At 60.5% G+C, this 24,216-nt stretch overlaps 1 long non-coding RNA gene across 1 annotated transcript; it reads left to right on the forward strand.

The window, feature by feature from the left end:
- Positions 1–3,388: 3,388 nt before the first annotated feature.
- On the forward strand, positions 3,389–23,928 carry LOC143395918 (uncharacterized). The gene is made up of 3 exons (XR_013090847.2): positions 3,389–3,918; positions 6,212–6,289; positions 21,873–23,928. It is a non-coding gene; the product is annotated as an uncharacterized LOC143395918 (long non-coding RNA).
- Positions 23,929–24,216: the final 288 nt, after the last annotated feature.

Raw genomic sequence — 24,216 nt, forward strand, 5'->3', positions numbered from 1 at the left:
CGGGACCCTTACCACTGTGGTTCTTGAAGCACCTTCCTGGTAGGGGTGACCCCACCTGGGGCTGTACTGATCCTGTCCTGCCCCCCATGGGACCCCAGGATCACCCCTAGCCCCAGGGCTGGACACACCTGAACAGGTTCCAGCCAGAACCTCTGGCCCTGAGATGCACCGCCCTGGGCCTAGTTGTCCTGAGGCCAGTGGATCTATCAGCAGTTGATTGATGGAGTCCCTCGTCCACTCATTTACTAAGTAGAAGTGACACTGACCAGGGCTCCCACTCCAAAGGGCTATCCTGAGGGACTGGGACAACGCTGTGGCCGTAGCCGAGCCCTGTCCGGAGCTTGCCCACAGCTCAGCTCCTCCTCGCACAGGAGTGCCCAGCCCATCCTGCTGCCGTGAGGTAGCTCAGCACAGCCGACTCTGGGCTGGCCTGAGGCCTCCCTGCTGTGACATGGGGAGTACGGAGCTGACCAGGTGAGGTGACCTCAGGGGCAGCCTCCCCCAGCTGGTGCTGTGGGGCAGGAAATTGGAGCAGGTTCTGGGTGACAGAGGTCCCTCCCCTGCACCAAACTTCCAGCAGAGGGGCCTGCAGACCCTTGGGCTGGCCACGTCTGGCTACACACGCTGGACTGGCCCTGTCAGTAGTGCTGGAGGAAAGTGGCTGGACAGGATTGCGAGGAGGTGGACAGCAGGTGTTGGGAGTGGGTCCCACTGAGGACCCCACCCCCACCCCCTCAGCGGGGCACAGGGATCACTCAGGCCACTCTGCTGGGAACAGAGTGAGGCCGAGCCCAGGTGGGGGTCCTTCCATGGCACGGTGCCCCAGCCCAAGACCAAGCATGGATGCACACGGGGCTCCTGCCTGTGGAGTCCCATGCAGCAAAGGGGATGCTCCTGGACGGGCAGCTGCTCCCCTGGCCCAGCTCTATAGCCACCCTCTGGACACGGCTCAGCAGCCGGGGCCCACCCTGCTCTTGCCTGCACAGTGAGGTCCCCACCTGGGACAAGGTGCCCTGTGGCCTGGATGCAGGCGTCCCCTGGACACCAAGGGCATGCGTCCACTTCCCCAGACTCCAGGCCCCGGTCAGGTCGAGGGCAGCTGTCCTCCACATCCTGGGCATGGGCTCCCTGCCCTGGCTCTCCAGGCTTGCCTCTGGCTACACTCAGCCGGTCCTGGGTGCAGGGCGACTCCAGGTCTGGGGACGGCACAGGGCTCTGGGGGCGCAGAAAGAGGGGCCAATGCCCCAGCACTCTCCACGTCTCTGGGCCCCTTGGCCCCACCCCAGGCCTGTAAGACCACTCTGGACCTGCCCAAGCGTCCCCCAGCAGTTCCTTCTAGAAGGCCTACCTACCCGTCTACACTCGTTTGTTCAACGGTGCGTGGTCTCTCTCCCACCCCTACACGGGGGCCATTAGCACATGTGGCCATGAAACAAACACCACACCTAAGATAGGAGGGTTCAGGCTGCAGCTGCGCCAGCCTCTCAAACACCCGGCAACCTCAGGTGCATGGCAGGGCCAGGTGGGCAGCACGGGTGTCCACCACGGGTGTCCTATGGAACAAGACGGGGATTGCTCACAACTCCTATATTCATTCCTGTGTTAACTCCCCTGCAGGTGTCCCCTGCGGACACCCAGGGCAGGTTCCAGGGTGGGGCCCAGGCCCTGGCTCACACTCTCCAGTATCCTCTGTAAAGGGGGTGGTCTTGGCCCTCAGGGACTGAAGCAAGAGCACAGGTCTGCCTTCCCACCTGGCCTGCTCCCCCACGGAGGGGGTGACAGAATGTCCACCTCAGGGATGCCTCGCAGCCCAGCAGACTCCTCACAGAAGCTTCTGGAACATGCAATTTCCCAGTGCTGCACATGCCTGCTGCTGTGATGGCGGTGTTCTGGGTAAATGATGCCCTGGTTTCTGGCTTTGTCCTCGACCCTGGGGACCTTGGGAACTGGCGTCAGCCTTTCTGCTGGGAAGAGGGGCCCCCGTGTGAAACACTGGGCTATGTCCTTCACAGGGGCTGGAGCTGGCCTTGCTGCCACACTGGACCCCACCCCAGCTCAGCCAGCTCAGGGACCCTCCTCCAGGCCTTCACCCTCAGTGGCTGGGACAGGAGTGTCCAGCAGCTTAATAATGGCCACCATGTGGCTTTCCATCTCCTCTCTCCCCAGCCTCTGCAGACCCAGCCTGGGCAGCATCCTCACAGGGAGAGGACTGTAAGCCCAGGAGGTGACCTGGGGGCACATCCTTGCCCCTGTGCCTGGGAACCTGACATGGTGCGTGCGAATTCTTCACCATGTCCCCCACATTTGGTGCTGGTGTGCATGCTTGGAGCAGCCTGGGCCCTGTCCTGCCCCTGACTGTCAGGACAGAGGAAATGCCCCTGAAGCAGGGCAGGGTTTTCAAGCAGCTTCTGGAACAAGGGCAGGCCTCTTGCTGCCCATGCTCTGCCTGGGTTTAAGGACCTGAGGAGCTGGTTGCCCACCCAACCCCAAGGGACTTCACGCTTGGCCCTCTCCAGGCCTGGCCCTCAAGGATTGGTCCAGTCATTCTACTTCACAGTCTTGGGAGGTCCCCAGAGCGATGAGAAGATCTGTCTTGATGGGACACTAGGCCAACCCAGGCTGCTGGAATCTGGGTCCGGGCCACGCTCTGCACTTGCCCCTGAGGAAATTCAGGCGTGACCCAGGTTGGGGGACTCCCAAGCATAACCAGCACCATGAAATTGGGATTTCCCAGTCACATGACCTTGGTGGCAGGGCCTGGGGTGGGTGGCAGGTGAGTGGGCTGGCACACTGTCCAGGGTGACCTGCAATACTTATTACTTGGGATTGACTCAGGAGTCTTTGGAGACCCGGTCTGCTCTGTCACCACCCAATTCAGACCCCAATTCTGGGCAAAGAGGCAAAGCCCAGAAGACCCTGAGGGCCCTGGGCCCAGCTCAGGGGGTCACAGCAGGAGGGAGGCTCCCCTCTTGGCTGGCACCCTGGAGCTGCAGGGATCTCCCAGGGCACCCAGGAGTGGGCCTGCCCAGCCTTGGAGGCCACTGCCCACTGCTGAGGAGGTGCCTCTGCACTGGGCTGGGCTAAAAATAGCAGGGGGATCGCAGGGCAGGGACAACCGGTGGGAGGCTACTCAGGGAGGGGCTGTGAGGGGGGCCGGGCAGCGGCCTGCCCCCAGGACCGCCACCGTCAATGGCGCTGGGGCTTCCACCCTGTTCCCAGCGGCCTGGCCAGCGGCGGCCCAGCTGACAGGCTATTTTTTCCCCTGCTTGACTAAATATGGTCAGGGAGCACAGCCCGAGGGGGCCACTTGGCCCGGCCGCGTGTTTGGGATGCTTGGCCGGGTATATAAGAGCTGCCAAGGTGAGGCCGCTCCTGACCGAGGGGCCCCCACGCGCACCCGCCTCGGGTCAGGCACTCCCCTCCCCCGCCCGCGTGAGTCCCGGCGTGTGGGCCGTGTGCATGTGCGGAGCGCTCACCCGCAGGTCTTCCCTTTTGTTCCGCCCTGACCTCTACCTTGTGCCGCCCGACTGGGGGTGCAGGAGCGTCCTGCAGAAGCGCAAGGTGTGCGGGCTCTGCCTCTCCTCAACTCTGCATCAGTGCCTCTCTCCTCTTGCTCTCCTCTCCCTCCTTCTCTCCAAGATCTCCCTGCTGCTAAGTCTGCGCTGCTGCAGGAGGGCTGGGGGAAGGGCAGGGGTGCGGAGCCGGTTCCTGGTGTCTTCTTTCTCTCTCTGCCCCCCCCCCCCCCAAGTGCGGACGCCTCGAGCTCCCGCCCGCCCCCACCCCTGCATTCACAGTTGGCTCCGGAGGAGGTGGCTGCCACTGCTGCTGCCGCAGCATCTCCCGGGAGCCGCGACCCTGCGCCCGCGCCTCCGCTGCTGCGGTCACCAGCCCAGCCCGAGGGGCGCCCTGGGCTCCCTGGTGAGTCCCCCTCGCCCGCCAGGGCAGCTACCACCCACTGGGACGGCCCCTGCAAAGCCTGCAAACTTGCCGGTGCTGCGGTGGGGGTGTGCCCGCCGGCCAGGGGGTGCCCTGGGTGCGGCGCGCGTGGCTCCGGTGCCTGGAGTTTTCTCTCGCTCGCGGCATCCTCCACATTTGGGAAACTGCAGAGCCAGCAGCCGGCAGGGCCGGCGGGGCGCGTGCAGCTGGATGCAGGAACTCTCCCATGCGGGCTTCTTGCAAGGAAGCAGCGGCCTCGGGAAGCTTGGCGTGCTTGGCAGCGGACAGGATGGTGGGGGTCGCCGAGGAGGCTCGTGGGGACTGGGGGGTCACCATTAGCCTGTCGGGCTGCAACAAAGCCCCAGCATCTGGGATTGTGGCTAAACTTACCTGTGAACTTGCAACAAGGACCACGGAGGTGCTGATGGGGACAGGGGATCCCCCCGCAGGGCCCACAAAGCTGCCCTGGGTGGGAGCACGAGTTTCAGCAGCTCTGCCAGCCCAGTCAGGGAGCCTGTGCCAGGTGATCCCAGCGAGGTGCACGTGTGGGTGGAGACTAGGGGGCTTGTGGGGAAGGGAGCAGCACTCTGGTCTGGGTCTGTGTGTCCTGCCAGGGAGTGTGACTTCCCCGCATGGCCTCCCCTGGTGCTCCTGCTGGGGCTCTGGGAGGCAGTGTTTGCACTGAGGGGCCCTGGACAAGGCCTGGGCTCGGGACAGCAGCTCTGCCCACTGTGGGGTCTGCTTGGCAGTAGCTCATGCTGCTTTTCTATCAGAGTGGGAAACTTTTTGAGAAGTGACTGTGGTTCATCTGTGAATGGTGGCAGGTCACATGCACGCCTGCTGGGTCCAGTGGACTTTCCTGCCCTCTGGGTCCCCTAACTTTCTGCCTGAGTGTCTGGGAGGTGGGGGGAGCCAAGCCTCTGGGGAGGGCCAGGAGGTCACAGCCGGTTTCTCTTGTCCTCAGGGAGGCTGTCCAGGCGGCCCAGGCAGCAGTGTGGCCATGCCGGGGGCATCCACAGCAGTGGGGCTGGGGCTGAGGTCCAGGCTGCCCTCTCTCCTCCTGGGCCACATGGAGGTGGTAACTAACAGCAGCCACATGGAAAGGGGGCACCAGCTTCTCTCTTCCTCCAGGGGGCCCTTCCCTCTGTGGGTGCCTCTCAGTTCCCCAGTCCTCCTTCACCACAGAGCTCCAGCCTGCCCAGCCAGGCAGCAGCTGCCACAGCCTAGGAACCCAAGAAATGTGCTTGGCTGCCTCTGCACATTGCAGACTCTGCAGAGACGTGGCCCTGCCTGTGGCAGGAGAGTCTGGACATCCCTGGGTTGTTCTTCACAGAGACAGGCCTGGATGGGTCTTTGCTGGTGAGGGACAGCTGGATTCATTTGGGGTCCTGGGGCTGCTCTCTGCTCCATGCAGGGCCAGGGCCCAGCTGGACCCTTCTGCTCGGCAGAATCTCTGTTGGCACCAGCCTGGTCCACAGCAGCCAGCACGCCCTTGGCTTTCTCCCACCAAGTCACCTGCAGTGCACCTCACTCCAAGACCTGAACCCTCACCTGTGGACTCACCTTGGCAAAGGGAGGGGGGCTGGGACTTCCTCCTCCTCCTCCTCTTTTCTCTCCCAGGCTGGATGGTGGCCCTTCCTGCCACTGGCACCTAGCTTTGAGGTCTCTTCAACCTCTGCAGGCTTTTCAGACTCCCAGCTCCACACGGTGTAGAGGTTCCACTTCCTTCACAGAGAGTTCAAAATGCAATAGGAAAAATATTGATAAGATTAATATTCTGAAGAGCTTACCTCCCACTTGCCAAGTCACTTAAACCCTGTTCAGTGGGTTCATTGGGCACTGGTGAGCACCAGGTGCTTCAGGATGGGAAGGTGGCCTCTGTGTTTGGCTGTGAACTGGCCTTGACTGGGGGTTCATGAAGGCCAGGCAGCAGGCCACAAAGACCAGGTGGGGAGCGGGCCCTTTGGGGTGCCCTGCTGCAGTGCTGACCCTGGATACCCACTTGGGCTGCTCACCATCATTGCAGGTGGGCCCTGCAGCATGGCAGGGACAGAGGTGACTGAGGTGGGTGACCACTGAGGAGTGATAAAGGGGATAGAGGGGACAGGGGACGGGGGAGGGAGCCTAGGAGGAGGTGGCCAGAGTGGAGATGCTCCCTGACTGGCTGGCATCTGCTCTGTGGGAGCCAGCCACGAGTGGGCTGCCTCTCAGAGCCCCGGCTACTTTCTGGAGACATGGAGTCCATGCATGACTGTCTTTCTCACTGTATCTTCAGAGAAAGAGGCGCCGACCCTCTCCTTTGGGACTCTCATTTTGGAAGTGAGAAGCCGCCAGGGACCAGCCGGCTGCCGAGGTAAGCCCCCGGTTCACGGCAGGGGTCTCCTGGAGCTTCTTGTAGGTCCTCAGGGAGTGGGGTGTCCAGTCCTGGGAGAAGAAGGCGGCTGGTCCTTGGCACAGGGTGCCGGTTCCCGGTGGCCCGTGGGTGGAGCTGCTCTCAGGGTTCCGTCACTTTACCCTGTCCTCTCTGCCCTTGGCAGGAACACAGGGGCTGGAAGGCGCTAGCTGAGTGTGGTGCTGCCTCTCAACTTTGGGACATGAGTGGCACTTGCCTTCAGTGCCCGAGGGCAGGAACTCTGGTCTTGTTCTGCCATGTTCTGCCATGCGGACCTGGGCGCCCGCTGGGGAAGGGCCAGGGTATCTCATACTCCTGGCATGCACTGTCTGCTCATGCCCTTTGCTCCCGCGTGTGAGCACACATGCATGTGCACATGTGTGTGAAAGAGTCACAGACAAGAGAGGGTTAAGGCCAGCAGGACAGTGGACACGAGTCGTGGTGGAGAAGGGGCCTTGAGCCAGTCGGGAGGGCGCGAGGTGTGGTGTGGCCGGGCCCCTGCGTCTGCGCTGGCCTCTCTGTGCGGCTCGGCCGTCCCTGTGCATGCTGGACTGCCTGCTTGGGAAACATACTTCTTTATATGCCCATATGGACCTGCTGAGCTATGGAATGTAAAGAAGTATGTATTTCAGGCAGGAACTCTCTCGCCAGACTGAGGGGTGGTCCGCCTACAGGGGCCGCCTGGGGTGGGGGGCGGCAGACAGGCTGTGGCGGGCGAGGCCGGGCAGGGCTGCCTGGCGACGGTCGGCCGTCCCTGCCGGCATTGTTCTGACACTTTGCCTGTGTCAGCAGGTGGAAGCGCTCATCAGACATTAAATATTCAGCGTGCTGACTGCGGCAGAGGGGAGGAGGCCTCTGGCAGGCGTGGGGTCTGGTGTGGGTCCAGTGAGGGCCAGGGGCACAGGGGCCATGGCTGGGGAACTGGGGTGGTGGTGGCTCTTGGTTCTCCATTACTGCCGACCTGAAAGGGGTCATTGGCCAGCAGGAAGGGCCGAATATGGCCAGAGGCAGGGGACTGCGCAGATGCAAGCGAGAAACTATGAACCTTGAAAGGGCGGAGGGTAGTGAGCTGCACCGAGGGGGCGAGTGGAGGGAGGAGGGAGAGGTGCCTCCTGGCCGGGTCTGGGCCCAGCAGCCCAGGGTGAAGCGGAGGAGAGCGGGTCAGGAGAGGGAGAGGCCCCTCACTCACAGGGCTTGTGGGGCCGCCTGCAGCCCCGGGCCCTACTCTGCCATGGGTGCCTTGGCCGCCCACGCTGACAGACCCAGGGAACAAAGGGGCTGAGCCTATCCGGCCTCAAGCCCAGCAGCCACCCTGGCGCTCTGGCTGTGCTCGAATCTGCCCGACCTCCCAGTGCCCTCTGCCACGCCTGCGCCCAGCGGAGGCCGGTGTCACTGCGCTCCCATTTCAACAAACCCCTCTAGATGCGCTTTCTTGTTGTGAGGGCTGCCAAGGCTTCTGCAGAAGGCCCCACATGTGACCAAGGACACTGCCCCTGCCCGTTGGGGGCTGAGTCCCCCCTGCTTCGCCACTGGCCAGTCTCTAACACGAAGAAGGGCTGGGCTGACGCTCTTTGGGTTCCAGGAGTGAGGACAGGGTCTGAAGCCCTTTCCGCAGGTCCTTCTGGACTGGACCAGGGCAGGGGTAATGGGGCAGTCCACAGGTGCGGGTGTGGGAGGGCAGTCTGCCCACTGTCATTTCTGGATCTCAGCTGGAGGCCTTCTGCAGCCTGGCTGGGGCCACTGCCCATGCACAGGGCACCTGCTCCACAGGTCTGGGCTCTTCCCATGTGCATGTGTGTGCGTAAGACTGAGCATGAGTTGTTTCTGTCCCTAGCAGGGCCACTGGCTGCCTGTGGCAGGTGCCCTGTCCCATCCTGTACTCTGATCTTTGGTAGGAATGTGATGAGGAGGGTCGAAGGTCCCTCTGCCAATCACCTGCAGTGTGGCATTAGGCCTGGGGGCAGCCAGGTCACTTGAGCCACTGAGGAGTCCAAGGGCCCCACACAGGGGGACCAGGGGCAGATCTGAACTCATGGGCAGCTCAGCCCTGGGAGTCTCAGGCTGGCTGCAACTGAGGGTCTCGGGGTCTTGGGTGGAGGGCCCCTCTTTAATTTTCAGTTTTCTTCTGGAGGCCGTGTGTCCCAGGAACTCTGGCCCCCAACATGGTTGGCGCGGCCCTGGGAAGGTGGCACTGTCCTTGGGCACTGCCTCTGCTGCAGCAGTCCAGAGGGTGCCGTGCCCAGCGCCCCGGAAGGTCAGCTCCACCCTACTAGCTGCCAGGTCCGGCCACAGGGAGGGAAGTAGCCAGGCGAGCCGCCGCCGAGGCCTGGGGCGGCCACAGGCATACCGCGTCTTCCGCCAGATGCGTCTGTGGAACATTAGAGCTTCATTGCAGGATGTGGTGTTAAATAAAAGCATTAGCGTTTGGAATTAGGTTTGACTGAGCAGCGAAACTGGAGAGTGTGCAGGAGTGGGCCCCGGCCTCCTCCCTGATAAATCAGCTCTGGTCTCTCCAGCTGCTGAATTAAAAATGAGCCTTCCCGGACACCTCCCGGCAGCCCAGGCCCCTCTCCCTGCATGTGTCCAGTGTACTGCTTTCCTGGCCACTTTGGGATCCATGGGTGGAGTGTCCCGGGTGTGAGGTTCTGAGTGTTTCCACAGGGAGGGGACCCCACCAGCATGGCACGTGGGTGCCCAGGACTTTCTTCCACAGGGCCTTTGTTTGGGAAGCACGGTGGGTAGGTGGGGTGGGGCACAGATTTGCTGACTGTGCCCACCCAGCAGGGCTACCTGGGAGTGCCACCCCAGACATGCTGATAAGGTTGAGAACTCTAGGGGAGAAAGGAGACTGGAGGTGCCAGTGGGAGCCAGAGGGGACCTGGGTGGAAGGGGGTGGCTTGGGCCCTGCTCTGAGCTTGTTGGAACAGGGCTTCGCCTCGCAGGGCTCCTGGGGTTCCCGGGACACAGTTGGATGGCAGGCCTAAGCCCTGCGGGAAAACGGTAGCTCCAAGAGTTGTGGCTCCAAAGTGCAGGGGACCAAAGCAGGGAATGTGAAGCTCTTGTGGGCTAGGCCAGGGGAGCAGGAGGCGTGGGGAGGGGCGGCTGCTGTGGTGAGAGCCAGTTGTCTTTTGTTTCTGTAGCCAGGTGGTCAAGTAGATTGTGGCACCCCTTCTAAAGAGGGTGCCAGGGTGACTCTAGCTTAACAAATAGTGAGTCAAGTGCAATTAGCGTTTTACTGCCGAGGTAGCCTCAGAGGATAAACTGCTGTTACGTGTGGTCAGCTGGACCTAGGAGGAGCCTCCTTGCTGTCAATCAAGTAAGCATCACTTGAATCCCCCCCAAATGCCCTAAATTAAAAGAAGGGGAAAGTGAGTAATCTTCAGGGCTGGGGTGTGGTGAGGAAGGTGCTGGTAAGCAGGGTCTGCTGCCCAGGGAGGCCATGAGGTGGCAGGGTGGTGCGCAGGCCTCGATGGCTGCCCCAGTGCGAGATAGCAGCCAGCTGGGAGGCTGGTGCTGACTCAGCCCACTGTGCATGTCCGGCTGCGGAGGCCCCGGCTAGCCTGCACTGCTCCCCACCCTTGATGCCACGGGCAGGGCGCTGCTCTGGGGTGACAGGGCTTGGGACTGGAGAAGGTGGCTTTCCGAGGGACCTTGGTCCTGCACACTCTCCTCAGGGTCCTGGTTCCATCACACCCAGGAAGAGTGGGCACAGCTTTCAGGAAGGGAATGAGGCTCCTCCATGCTCCTTTCTGCGCCCAGAACCCGGACAGCCAGAGCTTGGGCACAGAGGGCCCTCCCTGGGGTCCCCGGATGCCCAGTGAGGACTGTAGTCTGGATGAGAGTTCTAGGCTCTGACCTGGGAAGGCCGTGCCGCACAGCAGGCGGGGATGGGGGTGGGGGGGTGGCGGCTGCAGCAGCAGCAAGAACGTACAGGCAGCGCCGATGCTGCAGTGCTCTGCAGCCGCATGCAGGCTGCGCGTCTCAAGGGCAGAGAGAAGAGGCCACCTCCAATGGCCTCAGCATTGCCAGCTCCTCAGAAGGAGCCAGGGCCCAGCTTGCTGCAAAGTGGCCACTGCGAAGGCCATGAGACCAGGCTGGCTCCCCCAGGTCTTCAAAAGCAGCAGCCGAGTCTCCAGGTCAGGTCTGCTTCCTACTGGGTGGGCTGCCGTGGCTGGGAGCAACTGCAGGTACCACCGAGGGGCAGCAGCAGTGGCCAAGACCTCCCAGGCCTCCTGTGTCCACCTGGGCAGAGGACAACGGGGAGGAGGCCCCAGGCAGGAGCACAGTGGCAAGGTCTCTGGCTGTCCCTCCTGAGGCAGCTGAGTCTGAGTCTTCTCCCCTGGGGCCACAGACCTGGCTTGGGGCAGGAGCAGGTGCCCATGCGCGTGTGGAGGACAGAGCCTGCAATGAGTGGGACAGTGGCTCGGAGTATTTTTAACTGCAGGGAGAGGAGACGGCAGCTGTCCCAGAGCCTGTCCTGAGGGGGCTCCATGGGACTTCACAAAGTTGAAGGACACCCAGGACACGTGTGCCGCGGGGGCCTTGATCCCCTGGCAGGCCCATGTGCCCTTGGTCATGCCCAGATATGGCCACGGGCTGTGTCTCCCCAGCCACTCGCAGGCTACCACTGGTATAAATAGTCCGCATTCTCAGCTGTCCTGTCGGGGAGGCTGAGCCGGGGTGACCCGGGGCCAGGAGGCCTACCCCTGGACCCCACCCATCCCCAACATGCCATTGGCCAGCAGCTGCATCAGCTGGGGCCTGGACAGGCTATGAGCTCTGCCTTCACTTTTCTCACCTGCCCTTTCTGGGGCACCAAGTCCAGGCAGGACCTGGCAGCTTCCTGTTGCCCCTTCCCAGTGGCAGAGATGGGTCTTGGTCCGCCAGAGGAGACAGAGGGCAGGGATCTCAACCTGGGGGCAGATGCAGGGGACTGGCTGGTCCTGCTGCCTCGGCTCAGTCCTGTGGCAGGTGGAGGCTGCTCTGAGCGTCCTCTCTCCCCCTGACCCCTCGTCTGACCCTGGCTCTCCCTCCTGCCCTGGATAGAGCAGTGCCCTGGTCCGTGCCCCTGCCAGGGGACTTGCTTCCCCTCCCTTTGACCCAGGAAGCGTCTCTCAGGTGGAATTTGAAACACCTTGAGAGGCCCGTGGAGCAAATGTCCTTTAGTGAGGGCAGGAAGATCATCCAGTGCCCCTGAAACATAGGCTGCCCTTCCTATGCTTGAGGACAAACAGTGCCCTGTCCAGTGATGTCCCCACATGCTGGGGACCTCTCCAAGCCAGAGGGAGAGCTGGGCACTCTATGGCAGAAGCAAGAGTCTGATGTGCCCAGACTGCATCTGCCTGGCCTTCCAGGGCACCCAAGGCCTGTGGTGTCCACACAGGACCCTCAGCTTGTCCATCTGACCCCAGCTCTGAGCTCCTGAGGCTACGGGGTTCATCTTTCAGGTGGACGGGTGCAGTACAGGTGCTCCAGCGCCTGCCCCTCCCACACGCTCCCGGGGCTCCCACAGACTCCATGCTGCCAGGGGGCCTCTCACTGCAAGACTCCTGGAGGCTTGTGCCTCCCAGCAGCTTCCCCCTCTCCTGGCCCCAGGACTCTGAGACTGGGTTCCCAGCTAAGCAGCTTTCTCAGTGAAGCCAGCCTTTGCCCTAGCCCTATCTTTGAGATAATAAGACACAAAAATTGGTCTTGCCGTTTTTGCAAAGGCAGCAAAACAATCATGTGCCCCCCTCTTGTCCGCCTCCCCTTGCCCTGCCCCCTGCTCGGAGGGTCTATTTGAGTCAGAATTTATCTCTAGGAAGGGCCCCATCAATTTGCTGTGCTCCTTTGTTGACAAGTTTATTAAAAACCCAGGCAACTCTGTATTAAACTTTTATCAGTGTTAAGAAAAAAATACAGTTTTTTGACCAGACAGAAAAGTTCTGGATTTGGGCTGAACCAGCCTTGCTGGCTTTAGCTGAGTCAGCATTTCTGATAATAAGGAAAGGGGCTATTTGGGGGCGAGGGTTGCTTTTGTCTTTTAATTATGGGTCTCTCCGGAGACCCTTGTGGGATTCAGTACCCCCAAATGGAGTCCCCCTAGGTTCCCATGGAGCAGTCCCAGCCAGGGCTGCTGAGACCCACTGGGCCAACTGTAATTTTTTGCTATCTATTTTAATAATTTACCAAAATCTGGAATTAAAAATTAATTTTGTGGTGAATCTGAGTGCTAATAGGTAATGCTATTGTGTGGGGAAATGCTAGGTTATTGATGGCTAAATTATAAAAGCTTCCTAGTAAAACACACAGAAAGCACCTGACATAGGCTGTCACGGATTGGTGACATCCTCCTGGGGCAGGAGAAGAGAAAGGTGCTAAGGTCTGTCGAACCTCCCCCGTGCAGGGTGCCATCTTTACAGTGGGGTGAGCGGCCGGGCTGCAGTGGGGGGCCAAGGGTCTGCCCTAGCCTGTATCGAGGACCCTGCTCTGTGCCCCCGAGGGCAGCGTCTCTGGTGTGGCTGTGTGGCCATCCTTGAGCAGAAGCTATTTGATGTCCCGTCTTCACAAACATGCTGGTCACTATGTCCACTGTGCTGGAGCTGGTGGACGTCTCCTCTGAGGTGCCTGTGTGGTCTGTTCCCAAGTGACGGCCATTCCTAATGTCTTGGGTGTGGCTGTGGGTGTAGGATGGGGAAGCACTGTCCTGCTGCCCTGCTGAGCCCTGACAGGCCATGGAGTGACGGGGACTGCAGCCGCACAGGGCTGGTACTCATGCACAGGGTCACCGAGCTCATGTGTCCGCCTACTTCCCCTGTGCAGAACTGAGGCTCAGAGAGGCCAAGACCCTAAGGACGTCCAGCGTGGAGTGTGGTGCTTCAGAGCCCAAGCTCACCCTCCATCCAAGGGTCAGACCTGGGAACAGCCAACATGCAGGGGTGGCCTGGTGCGGGCCACGGAGTTGAGAGCAGGCTGGATGCCTCAGAATTCTGGACTATCAAGGGGCCTCCCTACAGGGCCCAGCAGGGGCTTTGAAGCCACTTTCTAAATGCAGCAGGGCTTCCTGGGCGAGGTGAGGCCACTGCTGGGGCTGGAGCTCTCCTGCTCCCTGGTGTCATCGTCCACGTCCGTCAGGCCCCACAAGGAGAGGGGTGGGCCCGCCTGGAGCCCCGGCAGGGTGCAGCTCCGAGCGCACTTCCCCTCCTGGCTGGGCCTCTGTCACCGTTTTCTCCAGTCACAACCAGCTGCACACAGGCCTGTGCAGGCCCTGACCTTCCTGGTTTTAACAGGGCCGCGGGTTCCCACAGCGATTGTCTGTGTCTAGAATCAGTGGCTACTTGAAAGTGCTGAGTGTTCCTCCCAGTGGAGACCCATCAGCAGGTGTTTAGAACCTATTAACTGTTTGGTTCGTAAAGGCACAAACAGTATGGCCCCTCAGTGAAGAGGGCTCCAGCTCCCGCCCCATCCCGGCAGATGTTGGGTTCACCATCAACGCTCGGCCCGTCTGTGGCAGGGCTGGTGCCAAGGCCCAGGACACTGGGGAGCAGCCTGGAGCTGTCCCTCAGGGAGCTGCCCCTTGAGTGAAGAGAGGGTGTGCATTTCTGGGGGCTGGCCTCTGCTGCCCGGGAGTCTCTGGTTCTCCGGGCTCAGAGGTCCTGGAGCAGGCAGGGAGGCCATGTGGTGAGAGGCTTAGCAGGACGGCCACCCTTGACTGGAGGAGGGGCAGGACAGGCTGTAGCTACAGGGTCATTTGGGGAAGGCCATGCCCAGGCCTGGGAATGGGGGCCCTGAGGAAGTCTGGGGGCTTGTGGGGTGTTAACATTTGGCCCTTCTAAGAGAGAAGAGAGAAATAATGCCCCTGGGGGCCCCCTGGGCAGGTGGAACCACGATGCAGAATATCTGCCACACCCAGGGAAAATAGCCCATCTCAGCAACAGACCAGAGAGGCCGGGAGGTGACCGGGCACTGCAGCCGTCTGTGCTGCCAGGAGCCAGGCTGCGGACCCAAACCACCACCAGCTCTTCAAACGTGCAATCCAGGGTGTTGACCACCATTTGGCAGAGAATGACTGGGGGCTGTCCCTGGAAAGGCCACATGGAGCAAGGGAGCCCCCAGAGAGTAGCTCAAGGGGCATGTGGGTGGGCTGGGCCTAGAGCAGGATGATAGCCTGACCTCTGTGAGCTCCTAATGCAGTGTCCTGCCTGGCTGCACCGAGCTGTGGCTGGACAGCAAGAGGCAATGACCAGGTGCTTGGGGCTCACTTGGCTCACAGGGAGCTCAGTGCTTGGCCAGGGCAGCACCAGCAGCACAGTGGGCCCCTCATGGCCACCTGGGCTCTGCAGCCAGCTGGCGGCCTGGAAACTCCTGCCACTGAGCTTACCAACAAAGACTGAATCCCCTCCCTGAGCTGCACAGAACAGATGGCTCAGGACCCACGACCCCACGGTGTCCAGCTCCTTTTGATTTGCTTTGCTTCCTAGATGGTCAGAGGGCATCAGAATGTCCTCCGAAGCATCAGCCCCTCTAAGGAGCTTTGGGTACAGCCCTGGGTAGAACAGCAGAGCTTTGGTGTAGATGTAAAGATTCATTCACTGGAGGGGAAATTCCTCCAGATCTGGTGACATTTGGACAGAAATCAGAGCCTCACAGGGACAAAGGGGTGGAATTGGGGCCCAATGAGCCCAGGGCACCAGTATCTCAATAGCCCCGTGGCAGTCAAGGGCTCGGGCCGGATTCAATGTGGGCTAACTTGGTTGCTTGTCAAATCTTCCGCTCCATTAGGAATATTGACAGTGGTGATAAATGGATAGATGAAGGCCAGGCATGAGGTCTGAAATCGTCTTCATTAGGGGTTCGCAGGGGACTGCCGGGAGCCTGCAGTCTGCCCTGCACCTGTGACACCAAGGAGAGGCGTGTGGAGGGTGCCCAGTGGGCAGCTGGAAGGCCTCTGTCCGTCTCTATTGGGGTGCAAGGTGAGAGGCCCGAGGGGCCCTGCAGCTCCAGGAAGGCTCTTCAGCAAGGCACAGGTGTTTTTGGAGGGGGCTTTGCAGCAGGGACCGTCGGGGCAGGAGGCTGGAGACGCTGCAGTTGGAGCAGGCTCTGTGGAAGCTGAGGCCCTGGATACCATCTGCTCTTGGAGGGCCTTGGAAGGGGACATGGTACAGTGTGGCCTGATCGCTGCCACCAGCACCCCAGTGTCCATCCTTGCAGTGTCAGGAGGGGTGAAGAGAAAGGCCAGAGAGCAGGCAGCAGAGCAGCTCTGCCACCCCATGGGACAGGGGACGTGTGTGGCCACATGTGCGGCTTGGTGCAGTCAGCTCCTAGAGGGAAAGCCATACACAGGACCCGTGTGCCCTCCCTCTTGTCACTGCTCCTGACAAGTGGGCACGACAGGAGCTTGTTCCCTCTGCGTCGCTGGGGAGTGTGGGGCAAGAGGCTGGCAGGGCCAGAGGGCATGGCCCTGTGCCCCGAGAGGGTCAGGCCGTGGGGGCTCCCGCCGTTCTGCTTCATTCTCAAGCCACGCGAGGTGGGATTCTGTGGATGTTCTGGCTCTGCCCTCCAAAGTCATGCATGGTGTCCAGCTTTGCCCGACCTGCATACATGAGGGAGCCGGGCAAGGGCCGGGTGGCCCTGGCTGTATCCCAGGGCACTGGTCCCTGGGCACTTGGTGAGACTGGGGCGTCAGTGAATCAGAACCAAGTACGAGGCAGGAGCAGAGGACTCCACCCAGGACAGGGTCTGTCTGCCACGTAGCCTCTGGCACCTCGAGGGCCTTCCGATGGGGAAAGGGGGTGGTGAGTGTGTGCGCCCCTCACATGGGTCCCTGCGGAGTCTCTGGGAGCCCTCAGCCTGGGAGGGCACCTGAGGAGGGCAGGGCACAGGGCCTGGAGCCAGGCTGAGCTGCCCAGTGGAGCCGCCTCCCCGTGGACACTGCCGACCCCGTGGACCCAGGACCCAATGCTTTGCTGAAGCTGGTCAAATGGAACCAAATCGGCTGCTCACTGGATTTGGTCCCCTTCAACCAGCTGTAGCTGCGCATTGACTGCCGCTCGGCGGGCCCAGCGGAGGACCAGCAGCAGGGCAGGGGCCCAGCAGGCCAGCTCCGAGGAAAACGGGCCTAGAGCCTCGTCTGTGCGCCTGAGTGTCCTGGCATGGGATCCGAGGGCCTCCTTTGACCCCAGCAGAGGTAGGTTGCTGAGGAGCCAGATGCTTCTCCACAGAGGGTGGCCGCTGAGCCCTGGCTGACCCCACCCACGTACCAGTTACCGTGAAAATAAATGCTCATTTTGCACACCGGAGCTTTGCTTGACACTTGGGTCCCAGAGCCCAAGCCGGGTGGGGTGGAGGCAGGAAGCCTCCGAATTCCTCATTAGAATGGCCTCCATGCTCAGGGTGCAGCCCTGGGCCCTCCACAGCGTGCGTGTCCAGGTTGTGCTAATGAGCTGGGGATGTTGACGGACTTGGAGAGTGGGAATCCCCAGGGCTGGTGGCCTCTCTTGAGACTACATGGAGGGTGCTGGCGCTGGCAGGGGCCACTGAACAGGAACCCTGGCCATTGTCCTGTGGCGTGGAGGTGCCTGTGACAGGTCTGGTGGAAGCCCACCCGATTTAGACAGTGTGGCCCCAGGCAGCTTTCAGAGCCCGCTGAGCAGGACCCCCCTCGCACTGAGACCGTTTTGGGGAGGGCCCAGCATCAGGGCCAGGCAGCCTCTCGGCAAAGAGCCTAAGGGGTGGACCCCGACTTCTGCCCAAGCTGTAGGGATGGGGTGTCTCGGCTCAGAGGCCATGACCGTCAGCCTGGGGAGCAAGGGCAGGCAGAGGAGGGGCTGGGCAGACGGGCAGGTGAGCCCCCAGGGAAGGATGCAGAGGGCCAGCCCTGGGCTCCAGCGTCAGTGCTGAGCCTCACAGACCCAGACTCAGGAACTCTGACCCCCAACCTCAGCTCACCCCCAATTCTAATACCTTGTTGGTGTCCCTCTTTGCACACAGCTGTGTCCCCAAAGATGGGAGGGACCAGGAGGCTGGAGTCCACACAGCTGCCCAGGGCTGGAGGGGGAGGAGAGCCCTCCTGCAGGACCAGGCAGGGCGAGATTCAGGGTAGGCATGACTTCTCACAGGCCGTGTGGCCCTGGGGGCCCTTATCCTTCCTTTAACGGCCTCTCTGGCAGGAAGCACAGTCGGGCCCTCTGGGAGCCTCGTGGGGGGCTTATATCTCTGAGCCCCTTCTTAGCTCCCAATGCGGTCCACAACCTTCAGGGTGGCCCAGTCGCAACTGCCACCCCAGGCAGCCACCAGGCAGAGTGCTGTCCCCCCCAGGTCTGTTGGGACACAGGCCTAACGGCCTCAGAGGGAGACTTGGAAAATCCCCCTAAGCTGAAGAGCTCAGCCTGGCCTGGCCTGCCCCACCGCCTGTCCTCCTCGGAGGGTGGGGCATGGAAACAGCTCTCGGTGCCCTGTCAAATGCCACACCTGAGTGAGCACTGGGCCCACACCTACCAGTCACAAGTACTGGGCCCCTCGTCCACCCGCCATGGGCACCGGAGCCCGCACCCACCACCAACCACCACGAGCAAGCACTGGGGCCCTTGCCCACCTGCCATCAGCCATGGGCACTGGGGTTCACCCCTCCACCGTGAGCACTGGGGTCTCGCCCACCGCTATCGGACAGAGACCCCACAGGACCCCACTTCCAACAAAGGTCTAGTGTCTCACCCCCTGAAAAAGTGGTCAGCTTTCCAAGTCATCAGATAAAGCTCACGTGCAGCTCAATGGTGGCAAAACGCCCCCGGGGGTGCTGGGGAGGCTCACTGGACGGTCCTCCTGTGGGCCCAGAACCTACCTGGCAAGCCATGAAATGGGCAGGGTCCCTCAAATAGGAGCTATGGTTCAAGTGAGGACATCACAGGGCCCTGGGCATGACCCTGACCCACTGGGCCAGTGTGGCTCTTCCTCCTCATCCAGGACCCTTGCTGGCCTGGTGATCCTGTCCACTTGTACCAGCAACCACTCTTGCTGCAGGGCTCTACCCAGCGGGCCAGGTCTCAGAGCATTGCAGATGCTTCAGGACAAGAGGGGCCCAGGACAAGTGGACCCCAGGCTCTGCCCCTAGCTAGCTGAGTACCCAAGGGGGAAGACCCTCCCTTCTCTGGGCCTCAGGGCACCCCTGTAAGTCAAAGGACCACAAGAGACTGTGTCCCCAACACCATGAACATCGGCTCCAGGTTAAGCTGCTGTGTGGGGTGCTGCTGGCTCCTGGCCCACCCACCTGGAGCGCCTCTGTGGGGTCCCTGTGAGGCCTCCCTACCCCAGGCGAGGCCACGTACTCTCTTCACGCTGCTGCCCACACTCTGGCACTGCACAGGGTGACCGACGATGTGGATGACAGGAGTGAGAAGCTGGCAGGCCCACCCAGGGGTGGCAGGTGTCTCCAGGAGAGCCCACTGGTGCCCTAGGCCTGGTCTCTCGGGCTCCTCACACAGCACAGTCAGCCCAACAAATGGCCGGGCCCAGGGTTCCAGTGACACTCACTCGTGGGCCCTGGGATTGGAACTCCAAATGCTTCTCACAGGCCGCGAAATGTTCGTTTAGTTTTTCCCCAGTTGTCAGAAGCGTGAGAGCAATGCTTAGCTCCTGGGCAGTGTGAAGACAGAGCGGGCAGGGCTGGGCCTTGGGTGGGCTACCACCCCAGCCAGGGCAGGTGGACGAGGGCCACATAGCAGGTGCTGGGTGGAGAGTCCCTCAGTGCCCACCGTGCATCCCGGCTTTCCCAGTGGTGGACTAGCATGAGGAGGCCTAGCCCATCTAGCACGTGAGGAAAAGGAGGTGGAAGCTGGCCACAGGCCCCCTGGACCTCCTGCCCCTGGCAGGGACCAGCCTCCCCTCCTTCTCTCCACTCAGACCCCAGCGCTCTAGCCCTCCCAGGCCACTGACATGTCTTCAGCCTGGAAGGAGGTCGTCCCCGCCCAGCCCCTCGCCCTCCTGCCTCCCCAGGGACCATCCTCGGGGTGAGCCTTGGAGGGGCCAGAGAACGAGGGCAGCGGCCTGAGCCTCGAGACCCTGCACTGCCGAGCCCAGCAGCAGGGGGTGGCCACCTGAGACTCCAGGATCCAGGGCTCCACGGCCCAGAGGCTCCTGAGGAAGGGAAAATGGCCAACTGAGAGCGAGAGCTTCCGACTCCAGGGCCAGCCTCTCCCACCTGGGTCTGTGTCGTGAGCCTTTGGCCCCCAGGGAAAGAGCCCCGGGCTCTGCACGCTCCCTGCTGGGCAGGCCCAGGCTTCAGGGCGGGGTTTCTGGTCCTAGCTCTTGCCTGGCACATTTGCATCCTGCAAGTCAGCCCCGAGGTATCTGTCACTCAGTAGGAGCAAAGGAAAGGCAAACGCTCCTTGAGAGAGATGCTCTCTATGGGACACAAGCTCCCCCAGTCACCAGCACACAATGCCACAGAACGCAGAAGACAACAGGCCAAGGCCACCTGCCCCGGGTGCCCACCGGGGGTTGCTCAAGCCGCTGCAGAAGAGATCTCAGGGATACTGGGGCACCACAGGCTTCCAGGAGCCCCAAGTGAAGACGTGCCCCTCATTCTCCATTCACACTTGTCTGACACCCCTCCTGTTCCCGGATGTTCTGGGGAGATCACTCTGCTGTTGGGGACTTTGAAAGGACAGTGACAGCCACGTGAAGCAGCAGCTTCACATCTCCTTGGCATGGCCTGTTCAGCTCTGTGCCGGCTCCCAGTGCTCACAGCCAGGGACACACGCCAGACACACAAAGCACACATGCCAGGCACATACCTGCACGTTCTCACACACACGTGCAATGCACACACATGCAAACACTATTACATGTGCACAGTGCAACACAGCCACGCAGGGCTCACACTCACATCCTCACACGCACACACCACATACTGCATGCTCACACAAGGGCACAGAGACACACGCCCTCACACACACAATGCGCATGCAGGACTATGTTCCCAGACCCTTCCCCCTGCCTGTGTTTCCCGGGGCCACTGGGTACCCCTGAGCTCTTCCACCCCAGTGTAACTCCATGGGCTCCGTAGCCCTGAGCAAAGGGGCTCTGTCTCCACCGGCCTTCATTACAGGAAGGGTGTGCAAGAGCAGGCGTGGCAGGCCCACACTGCTTGTTCCAGGAAGGTTACAGCCTCTGCTCCTCCCTGGGCCAGGAAGGAAAGAGCAATTGCACTTGAGCTGGGAGTTATCACGGACCAGCCCCTGGGCCACATCTTGTGGGAGGCTGAAGGATACTGACCAGTGCTCCTGCACAGGGAGCTGTGTGGGCACCGGGCCTGATTGGGAGGAGCAGGGGAGGAAAGAGAGGAGGGTGGCCTATGAGAGGGCAGGATCTGTGGGAGGGCGGGGCCTGTGGGAGGGTAGGACCTATGAGAGGGCAGGATCTATAGAAGGGTGTTGCCTATGAGAAGGAAGGAGGGGCCTTGGGAGGGCGGGGCCTATGAGAAGGAAGGAGGGGCCTGTGGAGGGCAGGGCTTATGAGAAGGCATTGGGGGTCCTGTGAGAGGGCAGGGCCTCCTTGAGGTGAAGAGCCTTCCTGGGGTGAGCAGGGAGTATTGTCCTCCGCCCTCTAGAGTCAGCTTGATTGACTGTGGTTGGCACAGGACACACAGGCTGGACTGGAAGCCCCCAGGATGACTGGCTGAGCAGGGAAGTGAAGGACATTCATTCTCTGGCCGCAGCTGAACATCTCTCTGAGTCACACTGCCAAGGGCTGGGGGTGTGGGGACAGGTCAGACTGGGACCTGCCACCTTCATTCCTTCGTAGGTCATTGGTTGATTCACCCCGTGTTTCCTGGCTCTAAGTTCCCGTCCTCAGAGCACCCAGGGAGGTGGGACCTGCTGTTTGCCCACTTTACAGAGGGCGACTGAGGCAGTGGTCACATACAAGGACACCCCACTAGGGATAGGTGGAGGTTGCAACCCACCCAGCTGTGAGAGGCTGAGCTCATCTCAGAAGCCCCCTGGACTGCACTTACTGAGCATCTGGTCAGCACCAGGGCCTAGGGTGAACAGGACAGAGAATGTGCTGAGGATGATTTAATTTAAAAAATATTTAAAAACAAAATGCAGATGAGGAATAGCACCACAAAACAAATGCATGGCTTAGTCAGGGGCTCCGAGGGGAACAGCTGCCAGGGGCGTCACTGGGAACTCTGCTTGGTCCTGAGTTGCGTGGGCCCCTTCCCCCAGGGCCCGTCCTGCCCTGCACAGGTACCTCTGCCTTGCTTTTCTTCTCTGAGCACTTCGGTTTAGCTTTCCCTCTTTTTAAAACTATATCTTTTTTTTTTTTTTATTGGTTGTTCAAAACATTACATAGCTCTTGACATATCATATTTCATACATTTGATTCAAGTGGGTTATGAACTCCCATTTTTACCCCATATACAGATTGCATAGCTCAGTTGGTAGAGTGCTTGCCCTTCATGCACAAGGCCTTGGGTTCAAATCCCAGCATCACAAAAAAAAAAAAAAAAATGGCCTTAAAACTATATCTAAGAAGAGGAAGACCTTAAGTATCTTTCACACTTCAGCCCTCCATCACCACCTCCTTTCCTGACGGCATCTCTGTTGAAGGATCTGTCATTCACCTGCAGCCTGGTGGTGCAGCTCAGGGAGTGCCTCTGTCCTCTGAGATTCCTGCATATCACAACCGGAGACCCCTCCAGCTGGGCTTCATCTGCAGAAGGCCAGGGTCCTGCTGTGCCCCTTCTCCTGGAGGCACAGGTCGGCTCTGCAGGCACCCCTGACACTCCAGGCCCGAAGCCACGAGTTCACTGAAATGGAGGGAGTCTAAGTCTGCAGGTTCTCTTCACTTATTAGCTGGATCATCTTTAAGAAAACAGCTGGGACTTTGTCCCCTGCAGAGCAAGCAGGGGGAAGCTTGGCTCCTCCCCCTTGGTGCCCCTCCTCAGGGAAGTGGACTCCTTTTACAGTTTGTTTCAGTCACTGTGGACTCAGGCTCTTTTTCAGCTGGACCTGGGGAGGGTATGGAAGAGAAGAGAGTGGGCTCCTGCTGTGGGGAGCAAGGGACCTCCTCCAAGCTGAAGGCGATGCACAGGAGAGGGGAGGGTGCCCGCCCAGAAGACACTGGGAGGGGCCCAGCGGAGGCGCCAACGACCAGGAGGCCTCGAGAGTGGAAGTGTCCACGCTGTGAGCCCGGAGTCCAGAAGCTGCAGGTCTCCAGGGGCCCTCTGCTGAACTCAAGGGGTTGCCTTAACGTGCTAGGACCGTGGGCCCACACGTGGCACGGGCGGGGTCTGAGGCCGGTCAAGGAGCCGCCCTGCAAGCGTGGTGGTGGCAGAGTCCATGAGAAGCAAGCCGACCGGATGGACGACACGTGGAGCCCTTGGTCAGCGTGGTGGCGTCCGCAGGGAGGGTCTGATTCAGGATATGCTGTTGGAAAGGGCTTCAAAGAAGCAAGCAGCTTTCTGGAGCCTTAGAATTCTCTTCTCTGTGAAGTGGAATAAAAAAAAATAAAAGTAAAATTAAAAAAAGGCTTGTCTTGTGGAAGGTGGTGATGCCAGCCACAGGGAGGAGCAAAACTTTGTAGAAAACCCAACGAAGGCGTCTACCATGGTTATGTTTGGAACCAGGTCAGTTAATAGAGTGACTGCTTTCAGACGAAAAGGAAGCAACCATCAGGAATTAGCTTGAATATGTGATGGTCCCAAGCAGGCACTGCCGTCACCATTTTTGGAGGCCCCCTCGTCCCACCTCGTCATGGTGTCTCATTGAGTTGCCTCCTGGTCATTTCTTTTTTTTTTTTTTAGTTTTACAGTCAACTTTGTGGTATGGTTTGCATGCATAAAATGCACCGATTTTAAGTGTGCATTTACTGAGCTTCGACAAAGGTCCATGCACATGTAACAGCCCAGCAACCTATAGAAGCAGCGCTCCACCAGCTCAAGCCCTCCACTCGCGCACCTTCACTGTCTGCCCACCTGGCTTCCACACCACTGACCTGCGTCCCCTGGAGCAGAGCCGCCTTGACCAGGGTTGTCAGCAGAGCCCTGCAGCACGAGGCTGTGACGCTGGGTCTTCCAGGAGCAGAATTCCTGAGACCTCTGTGCCTCAGCTCCTTCCCATGTGGAGGGGGGTTGTGCTGAGCAGCCCTGGTGGGCACTTGTGATCTCCTGGGGCTGGATCTCAGCAGAGACAGCTCATCCTCCATCCCTAGGAAGTGAGCCCAGTGTCCAGCTGTGAGGGCTGCACAGGGCCATCTGCCTTCACCTGGGCATCCAGATGGGTGCTGCACTGGCTCTGGAAATGGACCCAGATCAGAAGAGGAACTGACTCGTTCACATGGCCAAGAACCTCAGATTACGCAGGTGGGAATCTGCGTTCTCCATTCCTCAGCTCCACTTTCTTCCCAGCTGGCTTTATTCTGGGCCAGACACTGTCCACGTGGAGTCCAAGGTGGTTCCTGACAGCTCAACCCACGCTCCTCAAAGAAAACTCAGGACCTGTTACTCAAAGAGGGAAGGACACTGGGCAGGCGGGACAAAATGCCTGGAACCTGGCGCTTCCCTTAACCTGCAACTCTGCGTCCCGTGTGTCCCGTGTGGACTGGCCAATGTGCAGTATGTGCCGCTCGCAGCTGGGCCAGCCTCCGTCTCCACCGCCAGGGTAGAGTGTGGGTGGGTGGGTGGCTTCACTGAGGGCGTAGAAATGCCAGAATGCAGGTGTTAGCAGAGAAACAAAGGTTCTGTGAATGTCATCCCCATGAGATGTGGCTGGACCTGCTTGGGGTGCCTCGGGGATCCCTGGCCCCAGGTTCAGCAGTGGGTCTTCCACTGCGAGGGGCAGGTTGGAGCCAAAAGCTCTACTCGCACGCTCAGTGCCAGATCCCGTGGACTGTGGGTCTCTGAAATGCAC

Source organism: Callospermophilus lateralis, chromosome 3, assembly GCF_048772815.1.
Source record: "Callospermophilus lateralis isolate mCalLat2 chromosome 3, mCalLat2.hap1, whole genome shotgun sequence".
NCBI lineage: Eukaryota > Metazoa > Chordata > Mammalia > Rodentia > Sciuridae > Callospermophilus > Callospermophilus lateralis.